We start from the raw sequence: 23952 nt of genomic DNA on the forward strand, positions 1-23952 counted from the left end.
GGCCATATCTGAGACACAAGGAAGTTCCTTGGACCAGGGATGGAACCCATGCTGTCACAGAGACAATGCCAGATCATCCACCCACTATGCCACAGCCAGAAGTCCCAAAGCCATTTGTTTTGTTTTTTCTTTTCAGGGCCACAAGTGTGGCACATGGAAGTTCCCGGGCTAGGGGTTGATTGGAGCTGCAGCTGCTGGCCTATACCACAGGCACAGCGGTATCGGATCCAAGCCACATCTGCAACCTACACAGCAGCTTGCAACAACACCAGATCCTTGACCTGCTGAGCAAGGCCAGGGATCGAACCTGCATCCTCATGGATACTAGTTGGGCTCTTAACCTACTGAGCCAAAATCCAAAGACATTTGTTTTTATTTTTTTATTTTTTTAAATTATTCAAATGAATTTATCACATCTATAGTTGTATAATGATCATAACAATCCAATTTCATAGGATTTCCATCCCACAAACCAACACATCCCCCCACCCCCAAACTCTCTCCTCAGGAGACCATAAGTTTTTCAATGTCTGTGAGTCAGCATCTGTTCTGCAAAGAAGTTCAGTCTGTCCTTTTTTATTCCACATGTCAGTGAAAGCATTTGATGGTGGTGTCTCATTGTTTGACTGACTTCACTTAGCATGATAGTTTCTAGGTCCATCCATGTTGCTAAAAATGCTGGTATTTCGTTCCTTTTAATGGCTGAGTAATATTCCATTGTGTATAGGTACCACATCTTCTGGATCCACTCCTCTGACGGTGGACATTTAGGTTGTTTCCATGTCTTGGCTATTGCAAATAGTGCTGCAGTGAACATTGGAGTCCATGTGTCTTTTCGAGTCATGGTTTTCTCTGGATAGATGCCCAGGAGTGGGATTGCTGGATCAAAGGGAAGTTCTATTTTGAGTTTTCTGAGGAATCTCCATTCTGTTTTCCACAGTGGTTGCATCAATTTACAATCCCACCAACAGTGTACTGGGGTTCCTTTTTCTCCACACCTTCTCCAGCACTTCTGTTTGTAGACTTTTGGATGATGGCCATTCTGGCTGGTGTAGGTGGTACCTCATGGTGGTTTTGATTTGCATGTCTCTATAATGAGTGATGTTGAACATCTTTTCATGTGTTTTTTGGCCATCTGTATGCAAAGACATTTGTTTTTAAAGGAAGTTTTATACCCACTCTCACCCGTCATAAGTAAATGCAAAATTAAATGCGATGTTATTGTATTCCTGTTGTAGGCTGTCAGGAGGTATTTAACTTGGGTGAGAGGCTCCAGACTCTCACTGTGGCTGACACTGTTGTCTTCAGTGCTCTTGCACGTTCTTCCTTGCTAGAAGGAAGAGCCCAGCCCCTCCTAGAGAGGCCAGAAATGCTTCAGCCAGGGCACGGGATTATGGCCCAGCTTGGCCCCTGTGATCTGAGAAAAGTCTGCTGGAAGCTTCTAGGGAAGAATTACTTCCCTATTACAAAACAAACCTTAGAAGCAACCAAAATGCAAAGGGTGCCAGATTAAAATGTGGTATATACATACGATGGTATATTATTTAGCCCTAAAAAAGAAGGAAATCCTGTCACCTACTAAATATGGACGAACCTCAAGGATGTTATGCTAAGTGAAATAAGTCAGTCACAAAAAGAAAAATACTGTGGGATTTCACTTATATTTATATCACTATCTAATAGGCGAACTCTTAGAAACAGAAGTAGAGTGGTGGTTGCCAGGGGCTGGGGAGAGGGAAAAATGAGAGATCGTTTATTGGGTGTGGGGTTTTGGTTTAGAGATTTGTTGCATAGCAACAATACATAGTTACTATGTATTGTACATCCAAAAATGGTTAAAAGGTAAAGTTTATGTTATATATTTTTCACAGAAAAAAAATTATGGAATTAGGGAGCAGTGATGGTTGCATAATACTGTGAACTGCTCAATGGTCCACTTTAAGAAGGTTATTTTATGTGAATTCACTTAAATAAATAAAATTTGTTTTGTGTTTATCTTTTTTTTTTTTTTTTTTTTGTCTGTCTTTTTCTAGGGCTGCACCTGCAGCATATGGAGGTTCCCAGGCTAGGGGTCTAGTCGGAGCTGTAGCCGCTGGATCCTTAACCCACTGAGTGAGGCCAGGGATCGAACCTGCAACCTCATGGTTCATTAACCACTGAGCATGACGGGAACTCCTGTTTGTATTTATCTTAAAACAAACAAACAAATCTTGATTTAACACACTTTAATGTCTTTAAATAATGTCATAGATGCTTACGAATCCTGGTGCAGGGGCAGCCATTTTATAGCTATGAGGGAACACGCCTAAGGACCAAGCCAGTAAGAGGAAGAGGACAAGGAAAGATGGAAGGAACTGGGTCCTTGATATCTTCATTGCGCTGCCAACTTCCCTGAAAGTGCCTTCCTCTAAAAAGTTGTGGGAGATAACACATTTTCCTTATTATTTTATTTACTTTTTTTTTTCTCCCTTGGCCTCACTTTCAGCCTATGGAAGTTCCTGGGCCTGGAATTGAACTTGAGCCACAACCATGACAACCCTGAATCCTTAACCACTAGGCCTTCAGGAAACTCCTTTTCACTTTTGAGTGTATGTTCTTACACCCAAAGCATCCCACCTTGTACAAGTATCAGAGACTTTTTTTGGGGGGTGGGGGGTGCACCGGCGGCATATGGAGGTTTTCAGGCTAGAGGTCGAATCGGAGCTACAGCTGCCGGCCTCTGCCACAGCCATAGCAACAAAAGAGAATTTCTTCTTATATAATCAGGAGAATTGAGGAGAAAAAAAGAGAAAAAAGAATAAATTTCTCACCAGCTAATTCTTCATTGTTTAAAAGTATGTCAGAGTTCCTGTTGTGGCCAGCAGGTTAAGAACCCTGCATGGTGTTTGTGAGGATGTGGGTTTGATCCCTGGCCTCACTCAGTGGGTTAAGGCTCTGTCATTACCGCAAACTGTGGCGTAAGTCACAGATGTGGCTTGGATTCTGTGTTCCTGTTACTGTGGCTGTGGCGTAGGCTGGCAGCTGCAGCTTCGATTCGACCCCAAACTAGGAACTTTCATATGCAGGAGTTCGGCCCTAAAAAAGACAAAAAAAAAAAAATCAATCAATAAAGTAAACCTATGTCAACATACTACATAAAATAATCTATTATACACTCAAAATCCCTAGTGATAAGACTTCTACAATTTAGGAAATTTTATAGAATTATTACCCCTATTTTTCAGATGAGAAATAGCTATGGCCCAAAGCTAAGAAACTGAGTGACCTTCACTTCCTAATGAAACCCTGAATTTGCCTATGGTGCAGCTGAAACCAAGTGTGTCAGGGGAAGAAAAGCAGGTGGATTCTGGCCCCCAGTGGTGCTTCCCTCCGAGGGTCTCTCTCTTGCTGCTTCCCACCGACACCTCTACACTGGCCCCAGGATTCCGGTCCTGTAGCCCCTTTGATGCGCCTTCCTTTGGCCTCCTGACTCAGCTGAGATAGGCTGGAACTCTTACCGACACCATGATGAGTCCCGAGTGAGACTTACATGCAAACAAAGAGCCAGAAGCCAAGAGTCACACAAAGTAAGCTCCCCCAGCCCACTTCCGAACCACAGAAGTAGAGCCACAGCATTCTTGCTTCCCAGGCTCCCAGGTCATCCCACCCCACATCCTACCTCATACGGTGGCCACTTCACAAGCGCTGGCCAGGCCCCTCCACTCTGGCTGCAGGCCTGCTTCCCCACAGGGGGCGCCATCCTGGCCCTGGGGTGGGAGGGCTGGTCTCCTCAGTCCTGGGCCCTTTGCTGCCCAAGCCAGAGATCTGGTTCTAACCCAGCCCATCAGGCTCCTCCATACTCACCTCTCATCTCGTCCTCAGGGACCGGTCGGCTGCTGAGCTCCCATTATCAATCCCACGAAGTAATGACCCTTTAACCTTTTAATGACCATGGCTTTGGTCGCCAGATAACAGAACAGGCCTGGCCTCTGAGAGACAAGTTGCAAAGCAACAAGGAACATGAAGAGTGGGGAGGTGGGGGTGTGGGGGGAGCATGGTTTGGGTGCTACTTTTGGAGCCTCACCAAGAGGGAGGTTCTATTAAACAATACAGAGCTGGAGTTCCCTGGCGGCTCAGTGGATTGAGGATCAGGCTGCTGGTTACTGCTGTGGCTCTGGTTACTGCTGTGGTTTGAGTGTGATCCCTGGCCCAGGAACTTCTGCAAGCCATGGAGGCCACAAATAAAACAAAACAAACAAACAAAAAACCAGTGCTATCTTCTGGATCCCCACTCAGCAAGTGAAAGGGAGACTCTGCAGTCCCCCTCACCTTCCAGAACCTCCCCAGAAGTGTCTGGCACTTAGGAGATGGAGGCCTTGCATCTGGCCCCAGGCTTCCTTCTCTGAGTTCCAAGTCTCTTTTTTCATAAAACGATTCCTGCAAGTATCCTATGGGACCATCCCTGTGAAAAGCTTTGGTTTCTACACAATAGTGTCAAATTTGAAAATACGTGTGAAAAAAGATCCTCTTCATCACAAAATTAAAACTCACAAAATGTTTGGGACCAGTCCTAAGAAGAAATGTGAGAGGCTTACTAGAAGAAAACTGTAAAACTTAATAATGGATATAAAAGAAGAACCAATAAAGAGGAATAGATTCTATGTCAGGAAACCTCAATATTCTAAAGATACCTGTTGTGGAAATTATCTGTAAATTCAGCACAATCCCAATAACCATTTCACTAAGATACCCAGTTAAAATGGAAACTGTTATTATTATTATTCACACAGAAGAAAAATGCATACGGAAAGACAATTTTTGAAAAGGAGGAACAAGTGATAGCCTTCCAGATATCGAAACATATTATGAAGTTGTAGAATTAAACCAACGTAGGAATAAATAGACAATAGACCAATGGACTAGAACAGTGAGTGCAGAAATAGACCCTTGAATACCTAAGAATTTAGTGTATGATAAAGTTAAAAATGCTAGGAGAAATGACAGCAACAAGTGAAAATTAAGTTTGATTTTGTTGCATGATTCATAATAAAAAACTTGAGGTTACTTACAAGACAAAACATTTTTTTGGCAGCATGTGGAAGTTCCCAGGCCAGGGACTAAACCCTCACCACAGTGGTGACCCTGGTCCCTGCAATGACAGCACCAGATCCTTAACCCACTGCAACTCAAGGGAACTTCCAAATTTTTTTTAACTACAAAAGAATTAGGCAAACTATGAGCTTATTTTTATGATTTTGTGATAGAGAAAGCTTGTGAAATAAATGAAACATTTTGACAGTTGGAAATCATTTATTTTAAAATTTATGAGGAGATTCCCACTGCGGTGCAACGAGATTGACAGTGTCGATGAAGCAGCAGAGATGTGGGTTCGATCCCCAGTCCTGTGCAGTGGGTTAAGGATCCAGCATTGCTGCAGCTGTGGCAGCGTTTGCAGCTCTGGCTTGGGTTCGATCCCGGGTCCAGGAACTCCATATGCCACAGGTGGCCAAAAAAGAAAAAGTAATTAATTAATTAAAATTCACTAGGAAACAAAGGAAGTAGAATAACTAAAACAATGTTTTAAAGAAAACTATAGTGAGAATTAGTCTACCCAATTTTCAAGACATGATACAGCAACAGTAAGGAAGGCTGTGTGGCATTGGCCAGGGATAGACCCAAGGATCGCTGGAATAGAACAGAGAATCCGGAAATAGACCCATGCAAATATGCCAGCTGATTTTGACCAAAGTGTAACAGCAACCCAGAGGAGGAAGGATAGCCTTTGAAACAAATGGTACCAGAAGAAATAGACATCTGTAGATTAAAAAAAAAAAAAAAAGAATCTCAACCTAGACCCCACACCTTATCCAAAAATTAACTCACAATGGGTCACAAACTTAAAATGTGACGTAACACTAAAACTTTTAGGAAAAAAAATGGAAGAAGAGTCTTTTACATCTTGGGCTGAGCAGTTCTCAGCCTTGACACAAAAAACACTACCCATAAAAGGAAAGATTGATAAATTGGACCTCATCAAAATGAAGAACTTTTGCTTTGTGAGAGATTTAGTAAAGGGGATGAAAGAATAAGCAAAAGACTGGGAGACAATATATGTAAAACCCTTATCTCCCAAAGGACTAGCATGTAAACTACATAAAGAACTCTGAAAACTGAATAGTGAAAAAAAATTAAATTCAAAAATGGGTAAAGGAGGAGTTCCCGTTGTGGTGCAGTGGTTAACGAATCTGACTAGGAACCATGAGGTTGTGGGTTCGATCCCTGGCCTTGCTCAGTGAGTTGGGGATCCAGCGTTGCCGTGAGCTGTGGTGTAGGTTGCAGACTCAGCTCAGTTCCCACGTTGCTGTGGCTCTGGCGTAGGCTGGTGGCTACAGCTCCAATTCGACCCCTAGCCTGGGAACCTCCATATGCCGAGGGAGCGCTCTAGAAATGGCAAAAAGACCAAAAAAAAAAAAAAAAGGCAAAGGACATGAAGAGAGAGTTCACTGAAGGGAACACACTGCCGGTAAATAAGCGCATGAAAAGGCGTTCAGTGAACTTAGCTGTTAGGGAAATGCCAATTGAAACCACACAAGATATCACTATACACCTATCAAAATAGTCACAGTGAAAAACAGTGACAACATCAACTGCTAATCAGGATGTGAAGCAACTGAATCACTTATGTTTTCAGGTAGAAATATAAAAAGGTATAGCCATTAAAAACCAGTTTGCATTGCTATAAACGTCCCTGTCAGGACTGCTGTTGCTTGATAGGTTTGGGATTGTTGTGCCTTCATTATCATCTGTCTCTATTATTTCCTCTTTGATTTCTTCAATGATCCATTGGCTGTTTAGCAGCATATTGTTTAGCTTCCAAGAGTTTGTGTTTTTTTTTTTTTCTTGTAGTTTATTTCTAATCTCATAGCATTGTGATTGGAGAAAATGCTTGAAATAATTTCGATTTTTAAAAATTTATCAAGGCTTGCTCTGCAGCCCAAGATGTGATCTATCTGTGTGTACTTGAGAAGTATATTCTGCTGCTTTGGGGTGAAAAGTTCTATAGATATTAGTTAAGTCTATTTGGTCTAGTGTCTCACTTAAGGCCGATGTTTCCTTGCTGATTTTCTGTCTGGATGATCTGTTCATTGCTGTAAGTGGGGTGCTAAAGTCCCCCACTATTATTGTGTTACTGTCAATTTCCCCTTTTATGGTTGTTATAGTTACCTTATATATTGTGCTACATATATATTTAAACTTGTTATTTCTTCTTCTTGTATTTATCTTTTTTTTTTTTTTTTTTTTTTTTTTTTTGCTATTTCTTTGGGCCGCTCCTGCGGCATATGGAGTTCCCAGGCTAGGGGTCTAATGGAGCTGTAGCTGCCAGCCTACACCAGAGCCACAGCAACGCAGGATCCGAGCCGCGTCTGCAACCTATACCACAGCTCACGGCAATGCCGGATCGTTAACCCACTGAGCAAGGGCAGGGACCGAACCCGCAACCTCATGGTTCCTAGTCGGATTCATTAACCACTGCGCCACGACGGGAACTCCTGTATTGATCTTTTGGTCATTATGTAATGTCCTTCTTTGTCTCTTGTGACCCTCTTTATTTTAAAATCTATTTTGTCTGATATGAGTATTGCTACTCCTGCTTTTCTATAATTTTTGTTTGCATGTAGTATTTTATTCCATCCCTTCACTTTAAGTCTGCATGCGTCCTTAGATCTGAAGTGGGTTTCCTGTAGATAGCATATATATATAGGTCTTGCTTTTGAATCCATTCAGCTAGTCTTTTTCTTTTAGTTGGAGCATTTAATCCATTTACATTCAATGTAATTACAGATAAGTATGTATTTATTATCATTTATTTAATTTTTTTTTGAATTGCTATTTTGGGTCTTTTTTCCCCCTTCCTCTTTTTGTTGTCTTTTCTTGTGATTTGCTGACCATGTTTAGTGTTGTGGGTTATTGTTTGTTTGTTTGTTTGTTTTTTGTTTTTTTGTCTTTTCTAGGGCTGAACCCATGGCATGTGGAGGTTCCCAGGCTAGGGGTACAATTGGAGCTGTAGCCACTGGCCTATGCCAGAGCCACAGCAGCATGGGATCTGAGCCGCATCTGCTATCTACACCACAGCTCACGGCAATGCTGCATCTTTAACCCACCGAGTGAGGCCAGGGATCGAACCTGCAACCTTATGGTTCCTAGGTGGATTTGTTAACTACTGAGCCATGATGGGAACTCCCTTTTGTTTTGTCTTTTTAGGGCCACACCCACAGCATATGGAGGTTCCCAGGCTAGGGGTTGAATCAGAGCTGTAGCTGCTGCCCTATACCACAGCCACAGCAACACCGGATCCAGGCTGTGTCTGTGACCTACACCACAGCTCATGGCAACGCCAGATCCTTAACCCACTGAGCAAGGTGGGGAGCGAACCTGCATCCTCATGGACACTAGTGACATTCGTTGACCACTGAGCCACAACAGGAACTCCATTTAGTGTTATGTTTGACTCATCAAGAAACAAAGGGAGAGGGTTCAAATCAATAAAATTAGAAATGAAAAAGAAGTTACAACTGACACTGCAGAAATACAAAGGATCATGAGAGGCTACTATGAGCAACTCTATGCCAATAAAATGGACAACCTAGAAGAAATGGACAGATTCTTACAAAGGTACAACCTACCAAGACTGAACCAGGAAGAAACAGACACTATGAATAGACCAATCACAAATACTGAACCTGAAGATGTGATCAAAAAACTAAAGTCCAGGACCTGATGGCTTCACAGCTGAGTTCTACCAAACATTCAGAGAAGAGTTAACACCTCTTCTTCTGAAACTTTTCCAGAAAATTGCAAAGGAAGGAACACTCTCAAGCTCATTCTATTAAGCCACTAGTACCCTGATACCAAAACCAGATGAAGATACCACAAAAAAAGAAAATTACAGACCGATAACACTGATGAACATAGATACAAAAATTCTCAACAAAATATTAGCAAAATGCATACAAATATACATTAAAAAGATCATACACCATAATCAGATAGGATTTACCCCAGGGATGCAAAGATTCTCTAATATCTGCAGATCTATCAATGTGATACACCACATCAACAAATTGAAAAATAAAAACCATATTATCTTCTCAATAGATGCAAAAAAATGCTTTTAACAAAATTCAACACCCATTCCTGATAAAAACTCCACAGAGAGTGGGCATAGAGGGGAATGACCTCAATATAATAAATGCCATTTATGACAAGCCCACAGCTAATGTCATTCTCAATGGTGAAAAACTGAAAGCACTTCCACTAAGATCAGGAACAAGACAAGGATGTCTTCATTCACCATTGTTATTCAACATAATCTTGGAAGTCCTAGCCATGCAATCAGAGAAGAAAAAGAAATAAAAGGAATCCAAATAGGAAGAAGTAAAACTATCACTGTTTGCTGATGACATGATTCTATACCTAGAAAACCCTAAGGACTCTTATAAGAAAACTATTAGAGCTCATCAATGTATTTGATAAAATCATAGGATACAAAATTAATACACAGACATAAACGACAGTAACATCTTCTTAGATCCACCTCTTAGAGTAATGACAGTAAAAACAAAAATAAACAAATGGGACCTAATTAAACTTAAAATTTTCTGCACAGCAAAGGAAACCCTAAACAAAATGAAAAGACAACCCATAGAATGGGAGAAAATATTTGCAAGTGAATCACCTGACAAGGGATTAATCTCCAAAATTTATAAACACCTCCTACCCCTCAATACCAAAAAAACAAACAACCCCATCAAAAAATGGGCAGAAGGTCTAAACAGATGATTCTCCAAAGAAGACGTACAGCTGGCCAAAAAACACATGAAAAGATGTTCAACATCACTCATTATTAGAGACATGCAAATCAAAACCACCATGAGGTACCACCTACACCAGCCAGAATGGCCATCATCCAAAAGTCTACAAACAAAGTGCTGGAGAAGGTGTGGAGAAAAAGGAACCCTAGTACACTGTTGGTGGGATTGTAAATTGATGCAACCACTGTGGAAAACAGAATGGAGATTCCTCAGAAAACTCAAAATAGAACTTCCCTTTGATCCAGCAATCCCACTCCTGGGCATCTGTCCAGAGAGAAACCATGACTCGAAAAGACACATGGACTCCAATGTTCATTGCAGCACTATTTGCAATAGCCAAGACATGGAAACAACCTAAATGTCCACCGTCAGAGGAGTGGATCCAGAAGATGTGGTACCTATACACAATGGAATATTACTCAGCCATTAAAAGGAACGAAATACCAGCATTTTTAGCAACATGGATGGACCTAGAAACTATCATGCTAAGTGAAGTCAGTCAACAATGAGACACCACCATCAAATGCTTTCACTGACATGTGGAATCTTAAAAAAGGACAGACTGAACTTCTTTGCAGAACAGATGCTGACTCACAGACTTTGAAAAACTTATGGTCTCCTGAGGAGAGAGGTTGGGGAGTGGCGGGATGTGCTGGGGGGATGTGCTGGGGGTATGGGATGTAAATCCTATAAAATCAGATTGTGATGATCATTGTACAACTATAAATGAAATAAATTCATTGAGTAACAATAAAAACAAAATTAATACACAGAAATCAATTGCATTTCTATATACTAATAATGAAAGATCTGAAAGAGAAATCAGAGAAACCATCCCATTTACAATCACGTCAAAAAGAATAAAATACCTAGGAATGAACATACCTAAAGAGACAAAACACCTGTACTCTGAAAACTCTAAGACACTCATGAAATAAATCAAAGAGGACACATATAGATGGAAAAATATACCATGCTCTTGGATTGCAAGAATTAATACAGTCAAAATGACAATACTGCCTACGGCAATCTACAGATTCAATGCAATTCATATCAAATTACCAATGACATTCTTCACAGAACTAGAACAAAATATTTTAAAATTTGTATGGGAACACAAAAGAACTTGAATAGCCAAAGCAATATTGAAAAGAAAAAACTGGAGGAATCAGGCTCCCTGACTTCAGACTCTACTACAAAGCTATAGTCATCAAAACGGTATGGTACTGGCACAAAAACAGAACTATAGATCGATGGAACAGGATAGAAAGCCTAGAAATAAACCCAAACACCTATGGTCAATTAATCTATGATAAAGGAGACAAGAACATACAGTGGAGGAAAGATAGACTCTTCAATAAATGGTGCTGGGAAACCTGGACAACAGTATGTATGAGAATGAAATTAGAACATTGTACAATACCATACATAAAAATAAACTCAAAATTAATTAAAAACCTAAATGTAAGGCCATAAACTATAAAACTCCTAGAGGAAAACATAGTCAGAACATTCTTTGACATAAATCAAAGACAATAAGGCACAATTAAACCAATGGAACCTAATTAAACTCAAAAGCTTCTGTACAACAAAGGAAACAATTCAAAAAAGAAAAGACAACACACAGAATGGGAGAAAATTTTTGCAAATGACCCAACCACAAAGGTTTAATCTCCAAAATATACAAACAACTCATACAACTCAACAACAACAAAACCAACAACCCAAGTGAAAAAATGGGCAGAAGACCTAAATAGATATTTCACCAGAGAAGATATGCAGATGGCCAGCAGGCACGTGAAAAAATGCTCAACATCACTAATTATTAGAGAAATACAAATCAAAACTACAATGAGGTACCACCTCACATCAGTCAGAGTGGCCATCATGAACAAATCAACAAACAACTAACGCTGGAGAGGATATGGAGAAAAGGGAACCCTCCCACACTGTTGGTGGGAATGTAAATTGGTACAACCACTATGGAAAACAGTATGGAGATACCTCAGAAAACTAAATATAGGACTACCATTTAACTCAGCAATCCCACTCCTGGGCATATATCCGGACAAAACTTTCTTGAAAAAGATACAGGCACCCATATATTCATTGCAGACATGGAAACAACCTAAATGCCCATTGGCAGATGAATGGATTAGGAAGATGTGGTGCAAATATACAATGGAATACTACTCAGCCATAAAAAGGGAAAATAATGCCTTTTGCAGGAACATGGATGGAACTAGAGACTCTCATACTGAGTGAAGTTAAGTCAGGAAGAGAAAGACAGATACCATATGATATTTGTATGTGGAGTCTAAAATACGGCACAAATGATCCATCTACAAAATAGGAAACATCATGGACATGTAGGACAGACTCATGTTGCCAGGGGGAGGGAGTGGGATGAATTGGGAGTCTGGGGTTAGCAGAGGAAAACTCTTGCCTTTGGAGTGGACAGGCAGTGAGATGCATGGTACAGGGAACTGTATATCTAATCGCTTGTGATGGAACATGATGGAGGATAATGTGAGAAAAAGAATGTACATAGATGTATGACTGGTCACTTTGCTGTACAGCAGAAATCGACAGAACATTGTAAATCAATTATAATAATAAAAAAAAAGAAAAGAAACAATTTGGCCGTTTCTTTAAAAAAACTGAACACTCAGCGGTCATCTGACCTAATCGCATTTTTGAACCATCTGTACGCAAATGTTTCTAACAACTTTCTTTGTAACAACTCCAAACTGGAAACAACCCAGATGTCCTTCAAGCCAGGAATGGTTACACAAAGCAGGGTGCGTCTACAGCAGGGAAGACGTCTCAGCAATAAAAAAGAGCAAATTATTGATACACAAACCAGCTTAAATGATTCTCCAGGGAATTATACTGAGTGAAGAAAGCCCATCCCAAAAGGTTACATTAAAAACTGGATGCTTCCATTTACTGAACTTCTTGAAATAGAAACGGAGACCAGCTTCGCGGGTACCAGGGTTAAGGAGAGGGTGGCAGTCGGGTGGGGAGTGGGGGAAGAGACGTGAGTGTGCCTAGAAAGGGGCATCATGAGGGCCCTCTGTGGTGACCGAATGATTCAGGATGTGGATCTCCTGGTTGTGGCATCATGCTACAATTTTGCAAGCTGTTACCACTGGGGGAAACGGGGTCAAAAAAGGAATGCATGAGCTCTCTGGGTATTATTTCTTTGAACTGTATTATTTCTTTGAACTGTATGTGAATAAACAATGATCTCAAGACAAAAAGTTCAATTAAAATAACTACGAAAGGAGTTCCCGTTGTGGCTCAGTGGTTAACAAACCTGACTAGTATCCATGAGGACAAGGGTTCAATCCCTGGCTTCACTCTGTGGGTTAAGGATCTGGTGTTGCTGTGAGCTGTGGTGTAGGTCACAGACGTGGCTTAGATCCCACGTTGCTGTGGCTGTGATGTAGGGCAGCGGCTACAGCTCCAATGCAACCCCTAGCCTGGAAACTAGGGTACAGCCCTAAAAAGACAAAAACAAACAGACAAAACCCTATGAAAGAATTAGAAAAAAATGTATTACTTCCCTGGATTTATAACAGGGCAAGCTTATAAACTGAGACATTCAACACAAAAAGCCATTAAAGAAGTAAATTCAACATCAAAAGACACCATAAACAAAATGGAAAATAACCAAGAAAATGTTTGCAACAGTTACAGTATATACATAATTAATATTCAAAATATGTGTCTATTTTAAATCAGTATGAAAAAGTAAACGAGGCACAGGGGAATAAAGGATAGGAAAGGACTGGTCACAAAAGGAGAAATTCAAATGATCAGGAAATTTATGATATGTGGTATTTCCGATAGTCCAATAAATGTAAATTAAAATAAAAATGTAAATAAAATGTAAATTCAAATAGAACTTTTCATTTTATCAGACAAACAGAGAGTTTGATGGATCTAGGGCTGGTAAGGACGGGAGGGTATTTTCCTGTTTTGTTGGTAGGAGGATAAGTTGGTAGAATTACTTTTGGGGGGGCAAGTGCACAATCTATTAAACTTTAAAATGCACCTACCTTGTGACCCACTACATCTGCTTCTTGGTGCCTCCTTGGAGGAACAGTCCTGTGCACCTGAGGCAGCAGGTAAATGGTCCCTCCAGCAGCTTTCCTTATCTTAGTGAAGAGTTGGAAATGACCTCACTGTCTGTCCCAGACGGATTGGCTACGTAACCTCGGGTGCTTGGATTTTTTGAAATACTCCATCTACAGCACGTTGGAAGCCATGAAAGCGAAGGGCTAAACACATCACATCGAGAATGACAGCTACCATTCAGGTAAACATACACACAGTTGCTGGAGGTGATTTTCGTTTTGCTTTCATGAATGCAAACCTCAAATGATGAGACCACACAGGCTGGTCATCCTAAAAATGTTTCTCTCGTGAAGTTTATTTTCCTTTTCGAAAATGACTATTTTGGTATCTTCTCTCTCCTCACACTTCCCCACGTCACAGCCAGGGGATAACCTTGCTTCAAATGTCAACCCAGAAAAAAACATTGGAAATAGAATTACCATAGGATCCGTCCATCCCCCTTCACTGTATATCCCCAGAAGAATTGAAAGAGGACCTCGAAGGGATATTTGCGCACTTATGTTCACAGCAGCATTGTTCACAATAGCCAAAAGGTGGACACCCATGTCCACCAACAGATACATAGATAGACAAAATGTGGTTTGTCTATAAAATGAAATGTTATTCAGCCTTAGGAAGGAAGGAAATGCATGCTACAACATGGATGACCTTTGAAAATATCATGCCATGTCAAATACGCCAGACCCAGAAAGACAAATACTACATGATTTCACTTCGATGAGAGACTTCAACTGGGCAAATTCATAGAGACAGGGAGTAGAATCGAGGTTACCAGGGAGCGAGGATGAGGGAGGTATGATTTAATGGGTACAGAGTTTGGGTTTGGGGTGATGGAAAGTTCTGGAAATCGATAGTGGTGACGGTTGCACAACACTGTGGATGTCCTTAATGCTACTGACTTGTCAAATGATCAAGGGTTAAAATGGTAAGAGTAATGTATGATTCACCCCCTCACACACACACAACGAAAGGGGATTTGTTATTAGTCTTTCTTCCTGTTATACAGCAGGACTCACTCAGCCTATGAGGACAGGTTAAAAAAAAAAAAAAAAACTGCCTTGTTTTCAGACACTCTCTCCCCGAGCTGGCTCTAAAATAGAGTTGGAACGTGGGATCTGGTCCTAGGAGCCAGTAGTTGCATTGGGTTACTGGGTCCTCAGAGGATATTGCCACCCAGCCCTACCCCCTGGATTCTGCATGTTCTGAGCTCCAGTGGTTTCTGCCCTCTATCCAGGAGTTCTGTGTTATTTGCAGCCACAGAGGACCCAGGCCTCCTGTGCCCGTCAGCACACCAACCACCACGATAGCACAGATGACAAAACTTTCGCCAGCAGAGAGGAAGTGGCAGGGTGGTCTCAGGGCAGCTCTTCAATGGATGGCTTGGCCCAGCCCAGTCTCTGGCCTCCACATGTCCAGGTTCTAAGCCTGCCCTGGGCAGCTGAGGTTTGTGCTGGGATCTGCCAGGCAGCCCCTGCGACCGAAGCCATGAAAACGAAACGGCCTTTGGCTCCTAAGATTTTACACATCCCCCCCGACTTTCACAGCCCACATCTTCGGCCCACCACCATATGCTTTGGGAAATGCAGGAGCAGTAAATCAAATTAAACTCATGAAGTTCCCCTCACTTAATGGAGCACATGTACTCCATCAAAAATGGCTACAAGGCGAGAGACTTTTAAGGGAACCTCATTTCCCCACTGATTTTCATTCTAAAATCAGGAATGTGTTCTTCTGGAGGAAAAAAAAAAAATAATTGGCCGCTTAGACAAGATTTTCCCCTCACCCTAGCTTTATTAAGGCATAATTAACAAATAAAATGGTGTATTTTTAAAGCACACAACATGTTGATTTGATACAAACACACACTGTGAAATGATTACTGCAATCAAGTTAACAATCCATCACCTCACATAGTTACCGTGTGTGTGTGTGTGTGTCTGTGTGTGTGAAAACCCTTAAGATCTATTCTTGTAGCCCATTATTAACTCTAGACACTATGTGGTACATTAGATTCTCAGAAATTATTCCTCTTATACCTGAAAGTTTATAACCTTTGACCTGTAACTCCCCTCCCCCACCACCCTGTGTCTGCCAGTCCCTGGCAATCACTCTCTGGTTCCATGAATTCTTTTTTTTTTTTTTTTGATTCCATGTATAAGTGATACCATACAGTATTTGTCTTTCCCTGTCTGGCTTATTGTCACTTAGCATAATATCCTCCAGATTCATCATGTAGTTATAAGTGGCAGGATTTCTTCTTTTTTATGGCTGAATAATATTCCTCTGTGTGTATATATGTGTGTGCAACACATTTTCTTCATCCCTCCGCTGTCACCAGATGCTCAGGTTGTTTCCATTTTTGGGCTATTATAAACACGGCTGCAATGAACATAGACATGCAGATAGCTCTCTGAGGTACTGATTTAATTTCTTTAGATGATACCCAAAAATACTACTGCTATTTTTTGGAGGAACCTCTATACTGTTTTCCGCAGTGGCTGCAACCCCTTCCATTCCCACTAATGGTGCACGAGTCTCCTCCTCGCGACACGCTCACCAACGTTTATCTCTTGTCTTTGGGGTAACAGCCATCCTGGCATATCTGAAGTGATATCTCATTGTAGTTTTTTTTTTTTTTTTTTTTTTTTTGTCTTTTTGCGTTTTCTAGGGCCACACCTATGGCATATGGAGGTTCCCAGGCTAGGGGTCGAATCGGAGCTATAGCCGCCGGCCTAGGCCAGAGGCCAGAGGCCAGAGCCACAGCAATACGGGATCTGAGCTGCGTCTGCAACCTACACCACAGCTCACAGCAATGCCAGATCCTTAACCCACTGAGCAAGGCCAGGGATCGAACCCGCAACCTCATGGTTCCTAGTCGGATCCATTAACTGCTGAGCCATGACGGGAACTCTGATCTCATTGTAGTTGTGATTTGCATTTCCTGGATGGTTAGGGATATTGTGGACCTTTGCATATACCTGTTGGCCATTTCAGTGTTTTTTTGGAAAAATGTCTATTCGGGTCCTTTGCCCATTTTAAAATCAAATTACTGCCTTTTTCTTTGGTTGATTCCTGACCCATTTTTTTCTCCAGTTCCCATGAGTGCTTTATGACGAAAATAGCAGCTCAGGAAGACCTGACCTCTCTAGGACTTGCTTGGCCATTGGCTCATTCCTCACACATTTATTGAACACCTACAATGTAGCTGTCACTAAGAGTATCATGGTGAACAGAACCAGTAGAGTCCTTGCCTTCACGGAGCTTATAGTCTGTGGGAGAGTCAGACACACACACTCTCTCTCTATATAAATGAAATATATACATTTTCTATACATAAAGTGAGGGCAATATATACATTATATACACACACACACATATATACATAAAATAAAGGGAAAAGTAGGGCAGTAATCAGACCATTTAACAAGGGGGACGTGACCCAGAGAAGGCTGAACTTAGGAAGCAAGGTGTGAGCTGAGGCTTGAAACACTGGTTAATTAATTTATTCATTCATTCTCCAGATAGACATTTATTGAACGTCGACTACGTACTAGGCACTGTTCGAGGCTTTGGGGAGACAGGGGTGACCAGCCAGCCAAAGCCCCTGCCCTCATGGAGCTTTCTTCTAGTGGTCGTTAGTGAGTGAAGTTGGGGTCGTGAGTGGGGCAGTCAGAGGGAGAGAAGGAGCCAAGGGCCAAAGGAACATGGAGCTTTCAAGAGCCGGCCAGGATCTCTTTGGCTGGAGCCCAGAGAGAAAGGGAGGGGCGGCTACAGGTGAGGCTGGACTGGTAGACAGGGTCCCAGACCAGAGCTGGTGACTTTGGGATGCCATTAACACAGTCACTGGAACATGCTCGTGGTACGTTTCCTTCCCAAACACAGCCTGTTGGTTTTATGCCCATTGGTGACGATGGCTTGCTGGGCTTGGCAAAGTGCTGATTATCTCAGATGCTATATCAGATGAGCTGGGTTTGGCTTTCCATGTGCATGTATGACAGATAGCTCACGGCCACAACGTAGACCAAGAGGACACCCATGTTTCCTAGATGTTTTCCTCTGTGACGTTTCCTTGAGACCTTTTACTTGATTTAACGATGCCACTTACTAACCTTGTGACCATGAGAAAGTCACACCACCCCTCCGAGCCTCAGATTCTCCACTGTCTCAATGGGAATAGTAATAGCTCCACGGTGGGGTTGTTGTGATGACTCACTGAATGCAATACACGTGAAATTGCCCAGCACAGTCCCCGGAACTCGATAGACGTGCTTTACAAATGTTATTTCCTCTCATTTACTCCTTATTCAATTTGGAGTTTTGTTAAGTGAATTTCTGTTAAGCAAGGGATGTCTGTTCTCAAATTACAGTAACTACTACTTTCCGGGGCCAGAGGTTATTAGCAAGACTTCCTTTTGTGATGGTTCAGGACCAGCCAGGGAAGATGAAGTGATGTTTCTTTCGGAGCAAGGGGGGTAGACTCCGTCCTGTAACAAAGAAGCAACGATCATGAAGCCTAGGTCTTTGTCTTCCCTCTTTCATGGGGACCAAAGTCAAGAACATGTATGTATGTGAGAGCACGTCACGTGACCAAGCCAGCGCTTTAAAACCCGGCCTCTGAACGCCGGTCTCAAAACAAAATAATTGCATACAGACATTCCTTTTGATCACATTCTAACACCGATTTACAACTCCGCTTCCTCGTAACTCCAAAGAAAGCCCTAATCACGGAGCACATACCAAAAATTAGAATCTCGGCTGTGTAGGCGTGGGTGTCTCTAAGCGTATATTTGTATAGGAGCAATGAGCAGTGGTTTTCTAATGTTTAATTCTCCCCCAAATTAAGCTCTCCATGTGGCTAGTGGGATATTTTCAACTGAATGGCTCAGTTGAGCACTGGAGGCAGAAGACGACTTTTTTGTGGTTTGCTCGAGGCCAGGCAGTTTTTTCCATTCTGTTCTTTTATTATGATCATGATTACTTCATTACCTACCCCTGATGGCGTTTCTTTGGGTCCCAGTCTGTTTTTAATAAGAAGCAGACTGAAAACAAAGTTTCGGTTGTGTTTGAAATCCTCAGCTTTTTTCCTGAAATAATAGGTTAAAATTTTTATTTGTCTTCTGAGGTTCTGAGGTTGGCTCAGAAAGGGTCTGACCCGAGTCCTTTGGGGCAGAGGAAAGTGGCACTTAGGATCCCGCCATCAAATGCAGATTCCTGGGCTCTGCCCTCATCGGCTGAGTCGGAAACTTCATGGGTGAGGCCCAGGAACCTGAGCTTTTAGCGAACGTTCCAGGTGATTCTTGAGAATGTTAAAGTTTGAGGACAGGGTGAAGGAGGAAAAAACTCCATCGGCGGTATTTCTTTTTAATTGCAAAATAATTCAAATGCCATAATGTTCACCATTTTGAAAGTGTACAAGTCAGTGGTTTTTAGTGTAGTCACGAGGTTGTGCAACCATCACCATTCTCCAATTTCAGAGCTTTTCCAACCTTCCCCAAAGAAACCCCATACTTATTAATAGTCAGACCCAATTTCCCCCTCCCCCAGCCTCTGGCAACCATGAATCTATTTTCTGTTTCCATGAATTTGCCTATTCTGGACATTTCATATAAATAGTATCATGTAATTTATGACCCATTGTGTCTGGCTTCTTTCACTTAGCAGAATGTTTGCAAGGTTTATCCGCAGTGTAGCATGTATCTCGTGCTTTGTTCCTTTTTGTTGCTGAGTAATAGTCCATTATATGGATCTATTACATTTGGTTTATCTAGTAATCAATCGATTGTGAATCCATATTTGCTGAGTGTAAGACAGTCTGCTGGGCTCTCTGGGGGATGGAGATGAGTTCTCTGGTAACACAGAGACTCAGGAAAAAGGAACGAGGAACATAGCATCTGGCACAAAGCAGAAGGAATGAATGAATGAGTCAATGAATGAATGAATGAGTCAATGAATGAATGAGAGGTCCTACACAGGGAAAGGAAGTTAACTTGGAGAGGCAGCATGGTGCTCAGCCAGTGGTGGACGTGCTGCCCAAGTTCAGGACTAGCAGTGACAGTCCCTCAGTCAGGTGCGGGGGCCTTTGCTGCAAGTTGGGTCTGGCCCCCCAGAGTCTTAGAGATGAATCGGACCTGGTCCACCCCGAGGAGCTCATAGACTATGAAGGAGGCAAAGCATAGACCTAGATTACAACATAATAGGGGGTAGCTGAGGAGGGAGGGGGCAGGGGTGGGTGGAGGGGGCAGTGCTGGCTCAGGGGCTGGGAAAGGTGAAGGGGGAGGCAGAACTGGAGCTGAGCTGGGCAGGGAGGGAGCTTGGGCGGGACTTACAAGGGTGATAGACAATGGGAACAAGTTACCAGGAAAGTCAGGGACAGAGATGGACTCAGGAACAGAGTTCCCAGGACACTTATTTTACTGAGGTCCATTGTTCCCAACCCCGGCTGCACAGCAGAGTCACCTGAGGGCTTAAAAAAATACCAAAGCCTGGGCCCCACCCCTAGAGATTCTGTTTTAATTAAATTGCTTTTTGAGTGAGCACAGGCAGCAGCATTTATTAAAAGCTTCCCAAGTGATTCAAATGAGCTGCCAGAGTTAAGAACCATGACAGGAAGACTCAAGGAGAGACAGTTAGACATTAGCCTGGAGCATTAGGTGGGGGAAGCAGGTGGGAGTGGACTGCAGGCGAGCTGACCATGTCATTCATCTTCCAAACTGGGGCATTTTTTGCATGAAAGGAGGATGGCAGATATAACCTAGATGGCCGCAGACAAACTGGACTGTGTCATCACTCTAACCCCACAAGACCTTGGATGCAGGCTCTGGGATTTGGACGTCACCTCATCACAAGTGGGAGCCATTGAAGATTCTGGAGCAGAATAATGACACCCAATACAATTGGTGCGTTAAGAAGATTAAGGAAGCTGGGAGAGATTGGAAGAGACAGGCTGGAGGCAGGAAGGCAAGGGAATCAGAAGAGGACTGAACTGGGGAGAGGAGAAGGCAGATAAAGTATAGAATGAGAAACACTCCCTCTGGATCCCTCCAAATAAAAAGAGCGCCCTGGCTGGGCAGTGGCGGCTTCAAGGCAAGTCCTTTGCCTCCAGTCATTGCCACTTCCCTCTACTTGAAAATTCTTCGGCAGCTGCATTAAGAAGGGGTGAGAAGCAGGGCAGCAAGGGCTGCCCCAGCGCCCTAAGCAGCTTGCATCGGGAGGGCCCCTGAGAGCTGTTTGCACAGTTCCTGCTGCTCATTGGTGAACCGAGACTCCTGGAATCCTACCTTGGTGCTGGGCCCAGCCCTGCAAGGTCCAGGCCACTCCCCTGAGACTTGCTACCTCTTGGGGAGACCCTAGTCGTCCCTTGCTCCCCCAGCTTCCGGATCAAGGGTCACTGGGGCGGCTGTCCATGCCTTTTCTTTCCTTTGTTTCCTGCCTGGCCCAGCTTGTCAGGTGAGATAGGAACCTGTCCCACCCAGCCCGAGGCCCCAGAACTGGGTGTGTTTGGCCCTGAGCATGAGGGTTCGGGCCAGTCGCCGCCTGCATGGGCGCTCCTCTTCCCCGAGGCTGGCCGCTGGGTAGGCAGCACCAGGTCAGGCCCCTGGTGTGTTTGGCCATGAACATGTCCTCTGACCCCCAAGGCAGCAGAAACTGTGGGTTCAAGGGCTGGACTAGGGGAAGGAAGGCGCAGACTCTCTCCTCCCCATCACAGGGCAGTGCCCGTAGCTGAGGGCAGCGGGACGGCCTGGTGCCAAACACGTGGTCCACAGCCGGGTGAGGGCTTGGGAAGAGGAGAGGAAGCAGGAAAGCAGAATGATGGGCTCCCAAGCACTGTGGCCCCCTTCTTCCCCCTCTTCTCTCATCCTGGGAAAAACATTTCATTTTCTCGAATTATCTCCGCACATCAATGCATAAATGCATCTCAAAGTGCCCACCCTCGGCAGGCACTCCTGAGCTGCCAGGGAGACACCTCCCTGGCCCAGACAGCAGGGGACAGAGGATGGCTGCCTCTGGCCTGGAAGCAAAATCCTCCTGTGTCCTTGGGGCTGAGTGGCTGCCATGGCTGCACCTGAAGCCCAGTAAGTAGTGCTGTCAGGTCAGCACGAGGTTACATGCCCCAGGAAGGAGGGGGCCCTCAGTTACTTCCTCCCAGCAAGAAAGGAATTCCTGAGGTATCACTGCATCAAGGAAACTGCTTTTGATGAAATCTTCAGGGCTGGAGGCTAGCACTTCAGTCTCTTAAGAAGTAAGTGGATGACCTCAATGTCCCCATCTGGAGAATGGGCATATGGCACATTTGCTTGTTCCTATAGCCTAGTAGCTCAGACCTCTTTCTTTTTCATGCAAGCTGCTCTCAGCTCCTTCTTTACCTAGACAACTGGGTAAGAACTGATTTCTTTCTTCAGGGCACTGTCCTTTGAGTGGCCCCTCTTGGTTACCCACAGGTTAGGCTAGTGGATCTTGATTCCCCAGGGGAAAGGTTGGGTTCTGGTTTTTGTTTTTGCTTTTTAGGGCCGCACCTGCCACAGATGGAGGTTCCAGGGCTAGGGGTCAAATCGCAGCTGCAGCTGCAAGCCTACACCACAGCCACAACAACACCAGATACGAGCTGCATCTGTGACCTATGCTGCATCCATAACCCACTGAGAAAGGCCAGGGATTGAACCCGCGTCTTCACGGACACTGTGTTAGGTTCTTAACACACTGAGCCACCACGGGAACTCCCCAGGGGAAAAGTTGGAGACACTTCCTGGGTAGCCTGACAAAGGCAGGCCCATCAAAGTGCCCAGATGGAGAAGCTGGGAGCTGGGACTGAGGAATGCCTGAGAAGAGAGGTATGAAGACAAGGGCCCCTTGCATGTTTAACCTGGAAGGGTCCTAGCAGGAGAGGCCCACTCCCAGCAAGGGGCTGGTGCTAGGAAGAAAGAAGGTATCAGAATTGGTGACCTGGCTAAATCTATGGCCTTGACCTGCCTGGGAAGGAAGCCCACCTGGACTCAGCTGCCTCTGCCATGGTCACCCTCTTCTTGGGAGCAGGGCTAAACTTGGACAATGAGCCACAAGAGTGATAACCTTGGAGCCGGACCCTGGGCACATCTGCAGACCGGATGAAGGGCAGACCCAGCCAGGCACGATCCCAGCAGGAAAGACCATTTTCCCGGAGAGACACCTTATTGCTGAGCCAGAAGCCATGGAAATCAGGACCTCTTGATTTTCCAGTTTCTCTCCAATTGCCATTTGCAATCAGAATTACTGGTAGAGCTAAGTATGCCCCCAGTTTCCTTGAGGGGAGTGGGTGGGTAAGGAATACGGGTGTGGAATGAGGCTTCCTGTTCATCTGGGCATATGGAGCTCAAGCAATTATTAAATAAATAAGAGTGACTGAATTTATGCCCCAGACTGGTAAAGTATGTTTGCTTAGGAAAAAGTCCAGAAAGTTATACAACGAAAAGTCATTACTCATTGCCTCTGGTTGGTAAGGTATCAGGTGATACCATTCTTTTTTTCTTTTCATTCATCTCTAATTTCCATTTTTTCCCTACAGTGATTATGTAATTACTTGAGCTATTGTAAATACTTTTACAGTGGCTCAAAAAGTGATGATTATCTAGAGGCCCCAAGAAAAGGCTGCATGGAGTTCCCGTCGTGGCTCAGGGGTTAAGGAATCTGACTAGGAACCATGAGGTTGGGGGTTTGATCCCTGGCCTCGCTCAGTGGGATACAGCGTGGCCGTGACCTCTGGTGTAGGTTGCAGACGTGGCTCGGATCCCCTGTTGCTGTGGCTGTGGCGTAGGCCTGCGGCGGTAGCTCTGATTCAACCCCTAGCCCTGGAATGTCCATATGCCGCAGGTGGGGCCCTAGAAAAAGACAAAAAAAAAAAAAAGAGGCTGCAATGTGTCTGCTTTCATCTGCTCTGGGAGGTGGAGAAGAATGCTTTATATTTCAGAATGATTTTTTTCTTGAT

The sequence above is a fragment of the Sus scrofa genome, chromosome 3 (genome assembly GCF_000003025.6).
Source record: "Sus scrofa isolate TJ Tabasco breed Duroc chromosome 3, Sscrofa11.1, whole genome shotgun sequence".
In the NCBI taxonomy this organism is placed as follows: Eukaryota; Metazoa; Chordata; class Mammalia; order Artiodactyla; family Suidae; genus Sus; species Sus scrofa.